Below are 18,776 nucleotides of genomic sequence, written 5' to 3'. Positions count from 1 at the left end.
CACCTTTCATCACCGGTAATACATGCAGTTCATTTTCAATCATTCAACCAGGTAAAACATTGTTTTGCCACTCAGAGAATTTTAACACCTCCACCAAGGAGTTTTTTTCATGTATTGTTCTGTTTGATAGCAGTACTACAGAAAAAACATGGCCCCAATCTATATGCAATTTGGTGGCAGAGCATGGGTAAGATAGAACAATTTTATTGTAACTGACTTAAAGGCTTTATATGCTTTATATTTTCTCACACTTAAATATAATAGAAATCAAGTATATCCTCTGAAAATAACTCTGTGAGTAATGACTGTCTACAATGGGTGTAACACCCGAGTCCCACTGTCTGTGATGTTTTCCAAGTCATATTTTCAGTTTGTTGACATTGCCGGGACGGCGGCTGACTCCTCCCCTCGCGAATAAAAGTTGTTTAATTGAGGGACTAGAGAAAAGAAGAATAACATACTATACTCACTGCTTAACTGCGTTTCTTGATCACGCTCATTTCGTGGTAAATTTACATGCAGTGTGAAGATACGAGCATAATAAAGATCGCTAGCATTAGCATGCTAACACAACAATGCACCGTGAGTTGTTTTGGTTTCATGCTGGTGCTCAAGGGCGACATCTGCTGGTCAAAAAATCGCATATAAAGCCTTTAACTGAAAATAATTGAAGCCTTTAATTTAAAGCTGATTAAACTTCAAAGTGCGGTAACAGTGTATCAATGGCATCATACAGTAATAATTCCTTAAATCACCATAGCACTTGTTTTGTTGAACTAATACCATGATGCCTATGTAATTGTACATTTGCCTGAACAATAAATGGCAATTAATAGCTTTTTTATGAACAAACTGCAGTTATTTTCCCTTACTCCTGTTGGCCAAGTCTTCAAATCTTTAGGTTTAATTATTGTTGAAACTCTAATCTTCAGGTATCAGCTTTGTATTGACTGTCTGTGAGTTCAGCACTATGGCAAACAGCAGCTTTTATGGCTCTCTTTAAGTATACTATAAAGCATGTGCATGATGATTTACTGCTCCAGCTCTGAATGTGTGTGGAAGGCGTCTCAGCTGTGGACATTATGAGTCACAAAGCCCACATGGCCCTCAGATCCTGCCTGTACAGGTAGTGAGGCACAGCAGTGGCAGAGTGGGATGTCTGGGAGAGCAGCACCATGGAAAGTGTGGTTTTGTGGTTCAGTTGAAAGGACAACAGGGCAAGGCCAAACAAAGGCACCTTTAGTTTTACTGCTACTCTGGTCACAGAAAACTTCAGAAGACATCTGAGTATCTTTATCCTGGAAACCCCTTCAGGCCCTCTGGATGGTGTTTTTTGCTCATAGATTATCTCATGTTCTTGATTCATGGCACTTTATTATTTATCATTATTTTTTATGAACAATCAGTAAACCAATTCATTTAGACAGTCAACAATCGTAGCACGATATATAAATTACATAAAGTGAAACTAAGTTGCCTTCGTTTAAAGCTCTGTTTTCATTTGAATACATCAAGGAAAATGTTTATATGATTTCTCTGGATGTGGATAAAGAAAAGGCAGTCATGGTTGCATGGTTGCATAGAGTGCACACAAGCTCTCTCTCTCTCTCTCTCTTTCTCTTTTATGAAACATTTTCCAACTATTAAATCAAGTTCCAGGAAACAAACGCATTGTTTGGAGTCCATGAATCAGTGGAATACAAGACTTTACAAGGCAATGCACACACTCATGGAAAGCTGAACATAGAAAATGCTAATGCACAATGATGACCAATGAAATGTATTCCTTTTAATGGTCATGTGTTATAGTATTTAAATGTCTTAAAACAGACCAAAAAGACATTTCCATGAAATAGGTTGCAATGACAAGAACAGTTAGAGTTCATATTAATCACTGTCGGGGCAGGCTACATTGGTTTTTTTTTATACCATGGACAACATTTCTCTTTGTAATGAAATTATATATTCCCATGAGTCCTTACTTCAGGGTCCCTGTATAAAGCTGATGTCTAAACTAATTAATATCATCCTTTATCTAGTAGACCAACTATGGCAGCCCTCATTATTCATTTACTTCATGCTGCTACTGTTTTTATTTGGTCTTTTCATTTTCATTTTCAAGATCAAGATTAGAAACCATATCCTGTTCATTTCCCCCAGAGCTCATTGCCAGTCCTTGTATTCCCATAGGGCTTTGAGACTAATACTCCCAGGTAACTGCTGTACATTAAGTTAGGACCACTAGCATCTGCCCTCCATTAACCATCATTAACAATCACTTAACACTGTCGCCGGGCATTGTTTTTTGTCAGTGGATCTACATTTGTTGCTGACAATATTCAGGCAAAAAAAGGGACACACAACCAAGCACTGAATGTATGAAAACCTGAATGAACGGGTAATGTCTTATATCCTCAGAAATGTGCAGTATATAACAATCCAAATGTTTTCTTTTGTCTTCATCATTTTATTGGCTATATAGTACAGAACTTATGATTAATAATTCATGGACAAGGTGCAATTGATTATGCTCAGGGGCTTTGCCTTGATTGGTCTGACATGACCAGTTACCTACTTTATGACCATTCTGTTTTTACTTCTGTTGCAACAAAACATTATTGCGTGCAGTATCCCATAAGTGCTTATGATGTTCACCCAGAGTTAGAAAGTGTTAACTCAAAGCCACAGTAGTAAAATAATCTAAATCAATAATAAAAGACAAATCCTGTATGCCTATCTACACAGCTAGCTAAACAGGACTTATAAAGTAAAGGGTCTGTGTGTCAAAATCTCAATGTATCTAATTGTAAGGACTAGAGTCATATCTCCCAATTTGAAATCCCAGACTGCTTGTTTGATACAGAGTGCTATTACATCATCCATTACATCATGAAAGATCAAAATAATATATGAGCAGTCCATTACCAGACAGGTAGATTGTAATGTCTGATGATTCAAGAAACGTTTACTCTGTTAGAAGATTCAGGCCCTTAGGGGCATGTGGAACCACATCAAGATCCTCAACAACAGGTAATGTTGGATGATGCATTTGGGGCTGGCAGTATGTCAACCTGGGCCACCTGCTTGGACGACTATAGCCTCCATACATGGGGCGCGCGTACCTACCACTGCGCCACCAGCGCCCCACAGAAACAATTTTGACTTTTTTTAAAGAGTTGTTTACAATAATCACATAAAAATGTAGGGAAACACTTAGAAAAAGTCAGAGCAGAGAGGGGGAGCCGTAAGAAATGAAAACACAAAACTTCATCACAAAGCCATTTCCTGTTATGCAGTAACTATTACAACCTGATCAAACACAACAACTGTTATCAATCCAAGTCTGAGGGTTTACTTTTTATTTTACGTCTATTTCCCATTGAGTGCATGACAAAACATTTAGTGCTGGCTTCAGAACAACAGATGGTCAGATAACCTTCAAAGTGCAGCTGTGTAGAACTCTTTCCTACAACCACAACTCAAGGCAAGGGCGCTGGAAATGTTTGCAATTCACTGAAGCCCAAATTTGACCGATGTGTGCTATTTTCAGCGCTACAAGCTCATTCCTAATGTTAAATTAAAGAGTGAGTCAGGATGTCTTATTTACTGGGGTAATTAAGAAGAATTCCCTGTACTGTGGCTGACTGAGAGCTAGCAGGCGGCTAACCGCACACTGAATGTACACGTGATGTAATGTACTGTATGTGATGGATTCAGCCATCAGCGTGTGATCCCTCAAAAGAGAATACAGGAAAACGTGTTTGAGTTTAATGCTTGTGACATTTAGGTGATGTTTGATACTGAGGAGATCTCTCTGATTCCAGTTCTCATGGCAGAGAGTGAAAACGTTTTCATTTTCAATAAAGTGCAATGAGGTGCTGACATTTTTGCAAAACCTATAATTGCATGGTTGTTGTAATGGTCGCTTAAACAGGAAGATCAGATTTCAACTTAAGGAGGTGAGTGGTGTTACATCCAAGTCTCCAGTTTTTACTTTATCTCAAGTTTTCTAAAATTGGTTACAGGACACAGAGCCTGTTTAGTCATGTAAAATGATGACCTTTGTAACAAGGTGAAGGAGTGAAAAGGTCAAAGAGGAATCGGTCTCAGACCACCAACAAAGCAAGGTTTTTGTTCAGCAGAGTAACCTTTGTGGCCGCCATAACCATTAAACCCTGAATCCAGCTACAATTGCCCCGAGGCTCACATGTTGCTGAGTGGCACTTTTGTGGTTGTGGTTAATGGGCAGACGGTGCGAAGAGAAAATAAGAGAGGATTGGTCATGCCTGTCATTCTCTGTGTCGGAGCCAAAACACCAGAGATTCCTGCTTCCTAGGGTGCAGCGGCTCACATTGTTGACTGCTGCTGTAAGGGCCTGTGATTGCATTCGTGACAAAGTTTCCCATTGTTAAAATGTTCAAGCAGCACAATCATTGTCTGGGAAACTGAGAGACAAAACAAAGCATATGACTCTCTGGATGCCGATGGTACTCTTGATTTAGTTTTTTAAATAGAGCTGTTTTGGAATTCATGCAAATATGGGAGTTATGATTTCAAAGTAGGTAAATGTAATTTACCTACCTATTTACCTATTTGTTATAATATTATAATATGATGCATGCAAAAACTTGCACTTGTTTCAAAGTAAGTTATAACTTTAAACCTACAAATACAGTTTTTGAACCTCTAAGGAACATGAGAGCAAGTTGTTAACAATATAATTACATTAGATTATTTTTCAGTTTTCTCATCTAGTTGTAGGCGCCATCCATGAATTTAAGTGTGAAATTGAAATAAGTTATCACAGTTAACTTGTACACATCCAACAGTGATAGAGCAACATGATCACCAATTTTTGCGTCTTGTTTTGTGCAGGATGAAAAATGTAAGTCCAATATTCCCTCTCCTTTTTTAAGTCTCAAACAGCTCCTGAGGGAGGTTTGGTTAATGGACAGCGCCATTCTTTGTCAATGGTCGACGCAAAGTACTTTATGCTAGTACTTTATACACCATTCATCCCATTCACACACTATTGGCTCATCGGGTTGTAATTCTAATACATAAACCAGCAGCACAGTATTCAGGAGAGATTCGAGGCTCCGTGTATTGGCCAAGAACATTTCAAATTTACAGACAGGAGCACTCTGAATACAAACAGCAGATCTAACTAAAAGTATGCAACTAGCGCTACCTCTTTTGCATCTCATAAGCAGCCAAAACTTTTCAAACCAGTTACTTTATTTAGTCCGTTTGTAGCTGAGTCAACAGAGTCTATTGTCAAAACAACTGCTGGCTGCTAATGGAAACAACCCTTCTGAAAGCCAGAACACTGAAACAAAGCAATAAATATGCTAGTTGTAAAAGTAAGACAATGGGCTAAAAGACCCTTAAGTAATTTACTGGGCAAAGTGCTGAATGAAGTGATAACTCAATTTGGGTGCAAACTTATGAGAATAGGAGGCATCAGTAGCCTAGTGGTTGGTGCGTGCACCCCATGTCACAGGTGGAAACAGGGAACTGGACCCCATTGGAGTGAAGCAAAAAATGATTTAAGAGATGATTTACAGAGGCAGGGACGAACACAGAACAAGAAACACTGGAGACAAGAACTACAATCTAAAACACCAAACACTAAAGACACAGAGAACTCAAGAATTGAACCATACACACTAGAAAAGAGAGATACACTAGGATAACAAAATAAAACAGGAAACACTAAAGATAAAACTAGAAACATTTAAAGAAACACAAGCAACACTAGGGAAGAATTAAAAAAACTAAAACAAGAAGGTACAAGCTTGGAAATACAAAACTAAAACAGACCAAATCATGACACCCCATGTACGAAGAGCTGTAGTCCTCCAAGCGGCGACCCGGGTTTGGATCCAACTTGAGATTCATTTTCTGCACGTCAATCCCCACTCTCTCTCTTACTGATTTCTGACTCTATCCACTGTCGTATCTCTAAATAAAGGCCCAAAAAGCCCAAAAATACACTTAAAAAAAAACAAAAAAAACTTGTGATAGTAGAATAGAACAGAACAGAACAGAACAGAATGGTTATTGTCATTGCATTACTTTTGCACAGCCTGGGTGTAGCTAAAAAAAAGAACAGGATAAAAATAAGTAAATTATGACATAATAAGTCAAATACAATCTCCATTTAGAATTTTTTTTAATTGTCAATCCCGTACATACATGCATAAACAACCCCTAACCCACATGCGTACACTCAACAGAACATGCAATCACAGTGCAGCATATACTTGAGGTAGCAGTTAAAAACAGTATTATTGCACTTGTGACAGTATAGTCTCTAACAGTTTTGCACTTTTGTAGATAAAGAATATTGTCTATCGTGGCTTTAGAGCGGTGCTCATTATGGTGATCGCGTGAGGGTAAAAAACGTTCTTGAGTCTGTTCGTGCTTTGATTGATCTTTAGTGCTTTCCTGAGGGCAGGAGTTCAAACAGATAGTGGACAGGATGAGATGTTTCCTTTAGGATGCAGGGTGTCTTGCGTTTCGGCAACAGGAGGTGTAGATGTTATCCAGGGAAAGCGAATGTGTGTTTATGATATTCTGTTCTGCATTGATGACCCTCTGAACGGCCTCCCTGTCAGCTACAGAACTGCTGCAGTAGCACACCAGGATCCCGTGTGTTAGTATGCTCTCAATGGTATTCACCAGCAGCTGTTGAGTAGGATTGACCTTCCTGAGGGTTCTCAGGAAGCAGAGCCGCTGTTGAGCCTTTTTAACCAGGGTGTTAGTGTTGATAGTTATAGTGACATTGTCTGAGATGTGGGTGCTCAGGAACCTGAAACTAGAGACTTTCTCCAGTGTCTGTCCATTTATGTTCAGTGGTTGGTGATCGTCATGTTTTGTCCTAAAGTCAACAATCTGTTCTCTTGCTTTTTTTAGTGTTAAGTGCCAGATTGTTTTATTTTCACCAGTGTGTCACTCTCTGTACCTCCTCTCTGTAAGCAGACTCTTCACCCTCAGAGATCAGCTGCAACATGTTGTGTCGTCTTCAAAATATTATCATTTTGTTTGTGTAATGGACTGGTGCAACCCCTTAACATGAATTCACATCATAATTTTGAAACCACTGCTAATTTAAAATATAGATAAGCAGCTTTAAAGACGCATCTTTTTAAGCAAATTACATCTTGTGGATAACATAATAAATCCATAGTAACCAGCTCTAAGACTGATCTTTAACTTCCCAGGTCATGAACTCAGATAACCTCAGTTGTTTAACAAGAATGTAATTACACCATAGGACATTTTAGACAGGTGGTGCCAGTTTTATTGAGGGAACCAAAGCATACAAGTAAAAGGCTGAACCTAGGATCAAAAATGATTACTATCATATCTTGAGGAGGTCTTTCCTTCCTCTTCCTCCACTTAAGGAGCCCAGGGTCTTTTCAAAGAGCAAACCTCAATCCCCCTTATGCGTCATTCCTTAAAAAGAGGTTTAGAGTAGTTAGGAAAAAATTCTGGTTGTCTCTTGCTTCTATGTGCAACCATTAAACAGTATGGGCTTGGAAGAATTTGATCTTCTACCCTCAATGTTCGATGCTGCCTCAGCTTCTTAGCAGGAGCAATATGGTTTGAAAAAAGAAAACGTTGTCCTCCCAACTCTGGCAGTGACTATGGGAGTGTGGGTATTGAACCCCCATACTTTATGGTGTAATGCTGGGGTGAACCTTTTCATTTTCCAACAAAGAGAAACACCAAGATGTCCAAAGCCATTGCATTAAACAGGAATTGGTTTGCATGTAATTACCCAAAGGAAAGTTCTCAGTCTCATTTCTTTTGCCCTGTTGCCATGTTCCCAGACATTTGAGTCCACCATTAGTCATTTACTGCAGATCAAACAGGTCACAGAGCATTACAAATACAAGTTATGACAAGAGGAAAGCTAGACTAAACTGTACTTCACTTTTTGACAAACTTGAAATACAAAATGCATTATTTAGCATCTATTCATACTTTGCTGCTGCTTCATCCTGCTCTACTTTGGTGTTTGAAGATGATGGCATACAGAATAATGATAACCCTTTTTTTGAAAAATCGATTAAAAAAAGTATGTAACCAGTAATATAACAAAAAGTCTGCGCTGTTACACAGTAAATTGTTAGAATATCTTTCTGGTTGAAAAGGTGATCTTTGTTGTAAATACTTTCTGTTAAGGTCACTTTACTGTACCACATGAACAGTCTCTGTCCAAAGATTATTTCAAACAAGGATCTGATGTTGTACAATGTGATATACGGTGTGTAATAACAAGAATAGCTGCAGTGATCTTCTGGCCAGAAAATCATTCCCAGAAGGCTTCCTGTGATATGAAACAAATGCCCTCTCTGTTTCAGTGGGACTTCAGTGAACTTTTCCAGATTTGGGTCTTCTAAACACAAATTGACCAAAAAAGGAAGGCCCCCACTTGTAAGAGTCCACTACTTGTGGTCATAAAAATATTTCTCACAGTATTCATCCTGATGAGTTCATGGCTGCTAATGTTAATCCTTAACAGGAAGGTAATTTATACCATGTTGTTAGGATTAAACTTTAATACCTAGAGAAAACAAGAACCAAAGGGAAGTTGGACACAAGAAGTGAGAAGTTGAGGAAAAATTCAAACAATTCAAGATCAACTACACTTTAGAGAAAATTCTGGGAACTGGATCTTGTAAAAGATACAATGAATGAATGATTTCTTTTTTTAGAAACACAAATAATAGGATTTAGGTGCTTATCGTTTCCCTACCCCCATCCCCCGGCCTATGTTGTTCCACACTCCAGGCCAGTAGGTGGCAGTAATGCACCTTCAAGCTGATTGTCAATCAACCCAAAAGGAAAAGAAGAAGTCTACAGGAAGGGCTGTCATTTGACCAATAATCATTAAGTTATGGCTCTATAGTGGTATTTAAATGAGATGATCCAATAAAACATCCATCAAAATTCCACACCTTTGATAAAATATTTGTTTGTAGATTCATTATCTTTAATGACATGGGTTTATTTTTGGACAAAGATTTTGTTTTGCTATAATTCTCTGAGTTGCCTTTTAACTATTTAAGTTCAAGTAATAATAAAAAAAAAGGTCAATAAGCTCATTACTGTAATTATGTAATAAAATCCTTTTGCATGTTTTAGTTCCACACTTTCCTTGCAACATGAATGAACCAATGGACATACCAATGCATTTCTTTAGAGTCTAGATGGTAGTAAAGTATTTAGCTGCCTGTCAAAATATATACATCTTATAGGTTGCGAACAAGACATGGTCACGTTTTTTATACCGTAATCATGTCATTTAAGAAACCAGTACATTTGACTAAACTACAACGAAACCTAGAAAGTAAGAAAGTATAATTGTTAAACACACCAAAAGGGCAGAATGAGTGATGACTATTCTTCCCATGATACCATGCTTCACCAAAACCAAACCAAAACTCAAACAAAGCACCACAGACTAGTTTGTCATCACGATGCAACATCAGTGCCAAACTAACATTCACTTCTCTGCTATTTCTGGATTCCCAAAAGAGAGTTTTCTTTACTGGAATAATTGTGGAAAATTACACAAGGATGTCTAAACAGTTTGTAACGAATCATGATTGTTTTTTTCTGAAGCTTAATGCGATTGACTGAAATTGCAAACCATTCATTAGAGGTTCAAAGAGGGTTGAAAGAAGGGACACATGCTATAAAAAAAAAAGACTGAGATGCAGATGTGCATTACAGGAAGACATGCAATTTCAGCCAATAGAAAACACAATTTTATAATAGAATTAAGACAAATTTGCAGTTTTGTTTTCACAAACAAAAACTCACAATCACGGGTCATTTCAAAGACTTCAAGGACATTCCCAGCATTTGGATTTTAATGGACTCTTACATTAAGGCTGATATGGAAGATTCAAATGTTAAAACAGCATCATTACAGTAAGTGACATATTGTCTGGCTGCCTTTCTCTCTACCTAAATAAAGAACAAAGAAACATGCTCCCTGCTCCCAAAAGTTGGAATTTAAGCTTTCATAGCAGATGGAAAATGTGAGCGGATGAAGAGCAAACAGTGGAAAAAGTTCCGGCTATGGTTTGAACACTTCTAATTGAAGCAGACAGTTCCTGACTGCACAGACAAGAGTCCCATTTTCTCTACATATTTCTCAGCAGCAAGGGAACTTTTAGACCATGAACAAATACATCATAATAAAAACTTTAAGGTGTGAAGCCGAAACTGACTTTTTACAGCCACTTCTTTAACAGAAAGCAGACGCTAAATTGAATGAATTACTGCTTACTACTAAAAGAAAGAGGTCCCTGAATGAAGATCATTGCTGTTTCTGTGGCCTTATGGTGTTGTTGTTTGGCTAGGTGACAAAAGATGACTCTTGCCGTGTCTGTTCACAAGTCTTCCATTTATATGCCAGATTTGTTTTTTTCTTGCGCTTGGGCTCTCCTGACTCTCAGCTCAACAGTTATTGTATCATCACAATTCTTTCCATCATTCAAAACTGAGTAAACTTTGCACTGCTTGCTGAAATTTGAAAGTTAAGCCTTCATCGTTAACCTGCCAGTGGAAATATTGTGATTTGATTAAGGCGATTCAACCGTTCAGAACTCTTGATTTTGTTAGTGATGCACTGATGTTACCTGAAGTTAAAAAAAATCCTGCTTCTCAATACCTTGTTTTTGCTTGCACTGGAGAGATTTCGCCTTACGTTTATTCTTTCCAAAAACATTGAATTTTCCAACAAAAACTGCTGATTAACAAAGCAGCCCCACATTAACAAAGCACAGAGCGCCACATGCACACAGCGTGTTACTTTTTGTTATGAAGGACTGAAGCCACATTAGACGAATACAACAATACGGTGAGGCAATGTATTAAAATGAAACCGCTGAAGGTAGGTTGTAAATAACTTTTCATGAAATACACCAGGCCTTTGCACAATAGCAAAACATTAAGCTGAACTATCCTAATGGAATTAAGGCATTCTAATATTTCTTTCCTGTGCTTCCCTTCTGTGACATTTCAACATTTCTTCTGTGTCAGAGACCTACCATCTATCTCCCTCCTGAAACCTCCAAAGCCCCCGTCCAGTACATGAAATGAACGTTTAAAGCTGCCTTGTTTTGTTATGGATGATTGCCGATGCTACACATTGGACTCCTAGAGGATAACAGTGAGACAATGGCTAAAACTGGATCAATGTCTGGTAAGATTGAAAGTTAACCATCGACCAATCAATCAATCAATCAATCAATTAATCTATCTTTATTTGTAAAGCGCATAGTCATCATAAATCTTATCTCAAGACACTTAATAGAAAGACCAGGTCCAGACCATACTCTTTTGGTAAGAATTTTAATGTTCTAGTTATCTACAGTTGTAATACAAGAAATAGGCCATAAAGTAAACACCAATTACAAAAAATTCCTACCAGGTATTCCATTCTGGACAATGTTGATGGTATTTGAACTCAACAGTGCACCTGGTTGGATATGAACATCTGTAAAAAAAGACTGTATCTCTGACCAACCTCTCACACAAACACACTGTATGACTGGACTTTCCCAGTCGCTTGGAGGCAGCACTGTTCCTCGAACAGGCAGAGTCTGAGTAGCCGTCAGCATACACTTGGCCTCAGTGGCCCAAACAGCGTGGCTCGCAGCCAGAGGATCTCACACTCTGGTGGAAGTCGGCCTGCTGACTCACTGCTGAAGGACACTAAGCGTCTCTCACAGACCAACAAACACAGGAGTCTCTCTACATCCATCCATGTAAGCATCCAAAGAAAGCAGCTGCCCAAATTGGTAATAATATAGTTCTTCTTACAGAGGTCTGGATTGCATAGTGCATCCAAGGACTCAACTGCAGCTCATTCCAATTTACAGCACGCATTGCGTAAATGCTCAGACTCATTACAGATGAGAGTATAAGTCATATTCAATGGGCTTATTGTTCTTTTGCTTTTTAACATCAACCTGTGCGTCCAAAATTGCTTTTTAACAGAAAATTGATTCACAATGTTAAATTACTACCATTAAACTTCAATTACTCTAGGTATTAAAGTTTAATCCTAACAACATGGTATAAATTACCTTCCTGTTAAGGATTAACATTAGCAGCCATGAACTCATCAGGATGAATACTGTGAGAAATATTTTTATGAACACAAGTAGTGGACTCTTACAAGTGGGGGCCTTCCTTTTTTGGTCAATTTGTGTTTAGAAGACCCAAATCTGGAAAAGTTCACTGAAGTCCCACTGAAACAGAGAGGGCATTTGTTTCATATCACAGGAAGCCTTCTGGGAATGATTTTCTGGCCAGAAGATCACTGCAGCTATTCTTGTTATTACACACCGTATATCACATTGTACAACATCAGATCCTTGTTTGAAATAATCTTTGGAAAGAGACTGTTCATGTGGTACAGTAAGACTGCCATCCTTCAAAACGAGGTGGCCCAGAATCTTTTCTCAGAGAAAATCTGACAACATGACACAACAAGGCAGACAGTCCTTCTTTATGTCTTTTAAAAAGATGGATAAAGTGGGATGGAAAAGTAAGACCATTTTTATCATGATAACTTTTTAATCTGCAGACAGGAAAATGAAATCACCTCGTCCTGAAGCTAGGACTGTTTGCAGGTGTTCATGTAAAATAATACAGGTTACCTCAGAGGAATCCCCAGGACTAGACTTGAACTACCCTCGAATCACGCAAGAGCCTATCATCCACTTTACTCGTCTGCCTGGGAAAAAAGTGATTATAATCTAAATGTGCAGAGACCAATTTTAAGCCAGAGGAGAGGGGTATATGGTGTAGGCTTTCCAAGCTGTTGTTAACAGTAAACTTGTTGGGTGGAGAAAACTATGAAACAGATCCAGAGACATCTGCTAAAACCTGGCTGGACGTTTGGTCACATCACTGAAACACTATAGCTAGCTATTGTTAATGGAGAACACATGGGCAGTGGTGTGATTTCATTGATAGGTGAAGTATATATGACAGTGGAATCACTCTCTAAATGATGGATGAGACAGAAGATTTCATGTTAGCTTTACTGCTTGTCTACAACGTGACTACAATGAGAGCTACAGCTTAAAGGGCTCAATTTTTATTTTTCTGGCTGTCATTGAAAATCTAAGCCCAAAAGTGAGTCATCATTTCCAATGCTGAGCAATACCAATACACAACCTTGTCTAAATAATAACTGTTTCTACACTGGCAACACTATTGACTCCTATGTTCAAGAACAAAGCCTGTGCCCAAAATTATAGACTAATGTACACACTAAGTGTGTTGAAAACAAGCTATAATGTTGGCATATGTGACTCTAATAAACAGAGGGTTTAAAGAAGCTTGAGACTTTTGTGGATTTTACTTTCTTAATTGTTAAGAGAATTATGAAATAGTCTTATCCTCTTAATAAGGTTACTCCGATTTGACAGTTAGCTTAGCTTGCCCAACACAAAGTTGGTCTAGCTAACATTTCACATATGTGACTAACTTGAAATAATAACAAAATATGCTAAAAGTTGTCACACTAGAACTTACATGACAATAAGGGAGTCTTTGAGATATTTTTGTTCTGTTTTAAAGAGACCAAAGCTAGCTGTTTCCCTAGGTTTGTAAGCTTTGTGCTAGGCTAAGCTAACAATCTTCTGCCATACCTTCACATTTAGATAACCACCATAAAAGGTGCGTCAATGACATGATATAACACTTTGTAAGAAACTGAATACAAAGCATGTAAACGTGAAATATTCATTAAGTTCTATTCGGGAAATATTGAAAGTGAATTTGGCTTCTAAGACTGTAGAAAAATAGTTTTGACAGCTTTGTAAGCATGGGGCTTTTAGTTACTGATTCGTCTACATTTCCATGTCTTATTTGCTCATGAGAACAATGCAGCAGTGGTGGCTGCTGATTGTATATACAGTAAATCCTAGAAGTAGAAGCTTAAAAGACATACAAAACCTCTAAGTAAACCCTTTGGAGGATAAGGGTCAAACCCATGAAACTGCTCAGTCCAAGTTATCTAACCACAGAGTGAGGCTTTTTGCTGTTAAGTGGACAGGAGGTTGATGACATTTTTTCTTCCCCTCAATTTTCAGGGTGACACAGGGGTCAAAATGGAGAGAGAAACAAGAACGATTGACAGGGGAAATGATAAACTGTGGATTAGAGCCAGATTAAACACGGCGTATATCTTAAACCACACAGTCACCAGGATATGTTTAATTAGTCAGTATCAGTTACGGTGGATAAGTTGTGTAACAAACCTCCCAGATGGAATCCCAGTCAAGACAGCTGAAAAGGAAGCTTTAAACACATAAGCAAAACAAAGGAAAATGGGAGGTTTTCAGACAAGAAAATCACCTCCACTTTAGGGAGTCTCTGGTGTCTCCTGCCTGAAACTAAACACTGCCTAAGCAGAGGAAAGTATGGCGCTATATGTTCTACAAGAATGGAGACAAAGTCAAACTCCATAAAGAGTACAATGAAAGAGCTCCAAGAACTCAAACAAACCTCCAGCTATAGAAGAGTTTGGCAAGAAGTCAGCATATATACAAAGTGAAGAAAGATGAATACTGACAGAATAACGGGAAAGCCAGAGGGGTACGATATAAATTAATCAGGTTATCTGCTGGAGAAACAGAAGAAAATCATTTTAGATTGAAACAAGATGAAGCTTGGAGTTATAGTTGCCTGACTAATAAAAGTATATGTCTCTATGCAACCAAAGAGAGAAAGAAAGAAAATTAATTCATTTTTTAAGGGGTACAATGATAAAATGAACAATGTTAAATAATTTGTGAATATTACGACGGAGGATTAGGGCCATGTAAAAAGGACAAAAAAAATGTGGGGATTAAACCCTTAAATCTACGAGAATAAATTTGTAAATTTACGATGAATTTACGTCTTTATGCTCATAAATTTATGACTTTATTGTAAATTTATATTTTAAATTTACGAGAATAATCTTGTAAATTAACGAGTTCGAGATCAGCCTGCACGAAAATGGTGAATGGAGAACCCTTCAAGCCTTTAAAGAACAAAAGAAGAAAGTTGTTATTTAATCTATATCAGAAGAGCAGCAGCAGCCTGTCCTCAAAAGACAAACGTGGAGCATCTTGTTATAGTGAAGGTTTTTACTAATAAGGAATGGCTACTTCCTTGTGTAGTCGTTGAAAAAACAGTCAGTTCAAGAGAAGTTTTCACTTCAACTTGCAAGAAACTTGTGTATCTGTAAAATGATGTATGAACAGGACACAAACTGTCTCTGAACATGAGACACTTTAACCAGGCAGACAAGTGCAGACAACAGACCAAAATAGTTGTGTTGGGGCTTTACTTATCCAGATATGAAACTACACATGCTTTTGGCACAACATCATCATCTTCACATAAATATCAGCACCCTGAAAAGATACTGCAAGAAACTGTGGCTTTTCCGAAGAAAGAACAACACTGACTTGGAGGAAGTTGTCTGCAGAGGGAAATACTTTACGAGTTCTACTTTCCTCATTTTCCCGCAGGCTGGTCCCGAACTCGTTAATTTACGAGTTTAATCTTGTAAATTTCCGAGTTTAATCTTGTATATTTATGACATTATTCTCATAAATTTATGACTTTATTCTCGTAAATGTACGAGTTTCAACTCAAAATTTTTGATTTGAAAAAAAAAAAAAAAATGTACGTGGCCCTAATCCTCCGTTGTAGACTATACTATGAGAGAGAGAAAAAACAAATGCTACTACATGATAAAGCTGGCAATGCTCATTTTTTATTGTCATGAAACCCCAAGTGTAACTGAAAAAGACAATGTGTTTGTTTATCTCTCAAGTACCTATCATACAAATCTCAATAATTTTTTGTTACAATGGAAGTTTAAAGTGGAGAAAAATATATATAAGACTTTTATTGGAAGAAATAATAATTGGGGTAATCTGGCCTGGGTCTAAAATGAAATCTAAAAAAAATATCAAACATGATTTCCATTCTTTAGGCATACAAGCTACTACTTTTTAAATAACTCACTCTCTCTTGATTAGTTTCAATACGACAAACACCCCAAGTCATTTGTTGTACAGTAAAATAATTATTGGATGGGTGGTGCCTTTTAAATACATTTGAGGGAAAAACTAGGACCGCCAAACTGCCCAGAAATCCCTTAATCACCGGTCAGCTGACATCTTGGGCTGAAGATGAGGCCAAAATTACAAACTTCATCAGACATCAAAACCTTCCATTCATGATTCATTCTGAAAGCACTGAGATCACGCGAAGAGTCAACAATTTTATCCAGCAGAAGTGAAAAAAGTTCAGCAGAAAATGTAATTAACTCTGGCAAAATGGTCAACCTGCCAGCAAAAATGGCATATGGCGCTCAGCCTTAATCAGGTTTGAGTTTCCTTTGGATTACTAGGAAGAGTTTTTTCTCTTCTGCAGAATCATGATGTCAATATGTGAAATACTTGAGGGGCGCCGAGCTTAGAATCGTGAGAAAAAGTGAAGAGAAAAATTAGGCTCCATTTCAGGCAACTGTCTTTGTTAGTTTTCACTAAAGCAGGATCTTATCAATCAAAATGCTGATTAAACTTTAGTTTGTTATTTCCATATTATTGATAATTTTAACACACTTGACTGTCTGACTGTTAAGTTTGTTAATCCAGAACGGGGATTTCTATCACAGCAGTAAAACCATGAGAAGAAAAGCGCCTTTGTTTTTCAGATGAAGATTTATTGGACAATTAAAGAATAATGATTAATCCTCATTCAAAAAGACCTGGTCCAAATTGCAGTAATTACAGTAAATCACAGGGATATTATGTTGTGTTTTGGTATTGCTACTCACCTCATGTTGAAACAAGACATGCAAAGACAATAATGAATCACACTTGCTTTCACGGGGGCCAAACACAACCGTATTTGATGAAGTATTTACGAAGTACAAGTTGAATTTGCTGAGTAAGCCTAAACCTTTTCCAAACCCTTTCCCCCAACAGAGAACATTCAATGATAGCTTATTAAAAGTAGCAGAGCTGTCAAGTTTTTAATATTCAGATATTAACAAAATCTTTCAAATTTGAAAAACAAGCGCCAAACTTTAAGAAACACTCGATCAAACATTGTTCTTACCTGACCTGGTGTAGATGACAAGGATGGAAGGTTAGGATGTTTAATGATCACAACAAGCATCATTTTGGAAGTTTTGTAGCTATGAAAAAGTAAGATAATGTTAGTTACTTGATACAGTTTTGTTAACATTTAAGTAAGCAACTACTTACGCCTTAATGCTTATGCCTCCATTTGGGTTTTAAGTCCTTTTCACCATATTTTAATCCAACAGAAGCTAGCTTGAAACACAAGTCACAGATAGAAGTAGCTGCATGAGTGCCTTAGTAACCTTATGTCATGTTGTGTAAAAACCACAACATTGCAGGTTTGACTCCAGCCAACTCCCTTTGTTTCATGAAATCAGTTGATTGTTTGAGTGAAAATAGTTAACTGAAGAGTATAGTAGGCAAACACAAACAGATATCTAATGCCCTCTGTTGTGTTATAAAAAATAAAAAACCTTTATTTGTTGATGGCAGACCAACACTTTGCAGGTCATCAAAGTTAATCAGGGTGCAAAGGTCATGAAAGTATGTCATTTTATAGCGACAAAAAACAGAAAGTGTTTGAAAAGTAGGGTACAACAAAAGTTGTAGTCACAGAATATGTGAAATGATCCCTCATAAATGAAGAGGAAAAAAAAGGAGAAAAGTACCTGATAAAAGAAAGGAAGCTTTCACGAAATGTGAAAAAAAAGACAAGAGGTAACCCCAAAAGTAACTTTAAATCAAACTTCAAGTGGTAGATCTGCTATGGTTAGGATTACAGACTGTTCTGTATAAGCAGGACATCACGACATTTGACAAGTTACATCTGTCATCCAATCACAGCATCTCTCCCGTGCATCAGATATACATACAAGACAATGGATGGTGTTATTCAGTTGTCTTGTGGCAAACCAGTGTGGATAAAAATATGGATAAACAGGCACAAAAGTAAAGACTTTGCAGCTACTGCAAGCAAAAAAAGCAAAGAAGATGTTGGTTAAGCACTTTATGTTGTCAGGAATTTCCAATAGGAGACAGAGGAGAGCCTAACAGAGCATTAAGAAATATCCATAAAAGGGAACTTTGTGCCTCTCTTTTGGATTTTAAAACAATTTTTATTATAAGACTCCAACCCGTGATTTATCTTAGAGTGGTTCTTTAATCAGAGTCCAGGGACTGTCAGAGGTCAGTTAAGAGTGTAATAGTTTATTTCCACTATAACAGTCTAAAAGTATCTTTAAGAAACACATTAACAATATTTCACTTTTGGCCATGGTTACATTCACTTTCTGTCACAGAAGCATCAAAAAGAAGTTAGCTCTGTGGTATAATTGTCAGTTTAGGGGTCCTTTTTTCACAACTCACATAATAATGCAGTTTAAGTAATACTACATATAGTTGGCAACCCTAGCTGTGGCCATCATTGTTAACTGCCCGTTTCTGAGACAGGTTTAGCAAGCAACAGTAACAATTAGTAATAAAAGTGTGAATGTACTGCACAATACATACAGCATCTTTTTGCATTAATTTGAATAGAATTGTCCAGTTATTACATTCAAACAAAGGTCAAGTGTATCCATTACGCGGTATTTGGAGTGACATAATTCTTGGTATAAGAAGGGGGTGGAGAAGGGAAGACCACAACTC

Source organism: Labrus mixtus, chromosome 18, assembly GCF_963584025.1.
Source record: "Labrus mixtus chromosome 18, fLabMix1.1, whole genome shotgun sequence".
Taxonomy (NCBI): domain Eukaryota; kingdom Metazoa; phylum Chordata; class Actinopteri; order Labriformes; family Labridae; genus Labrus; species Labrus mixtus.
This window is presented reverse-complemented; position numbering follows the sequence as displayed.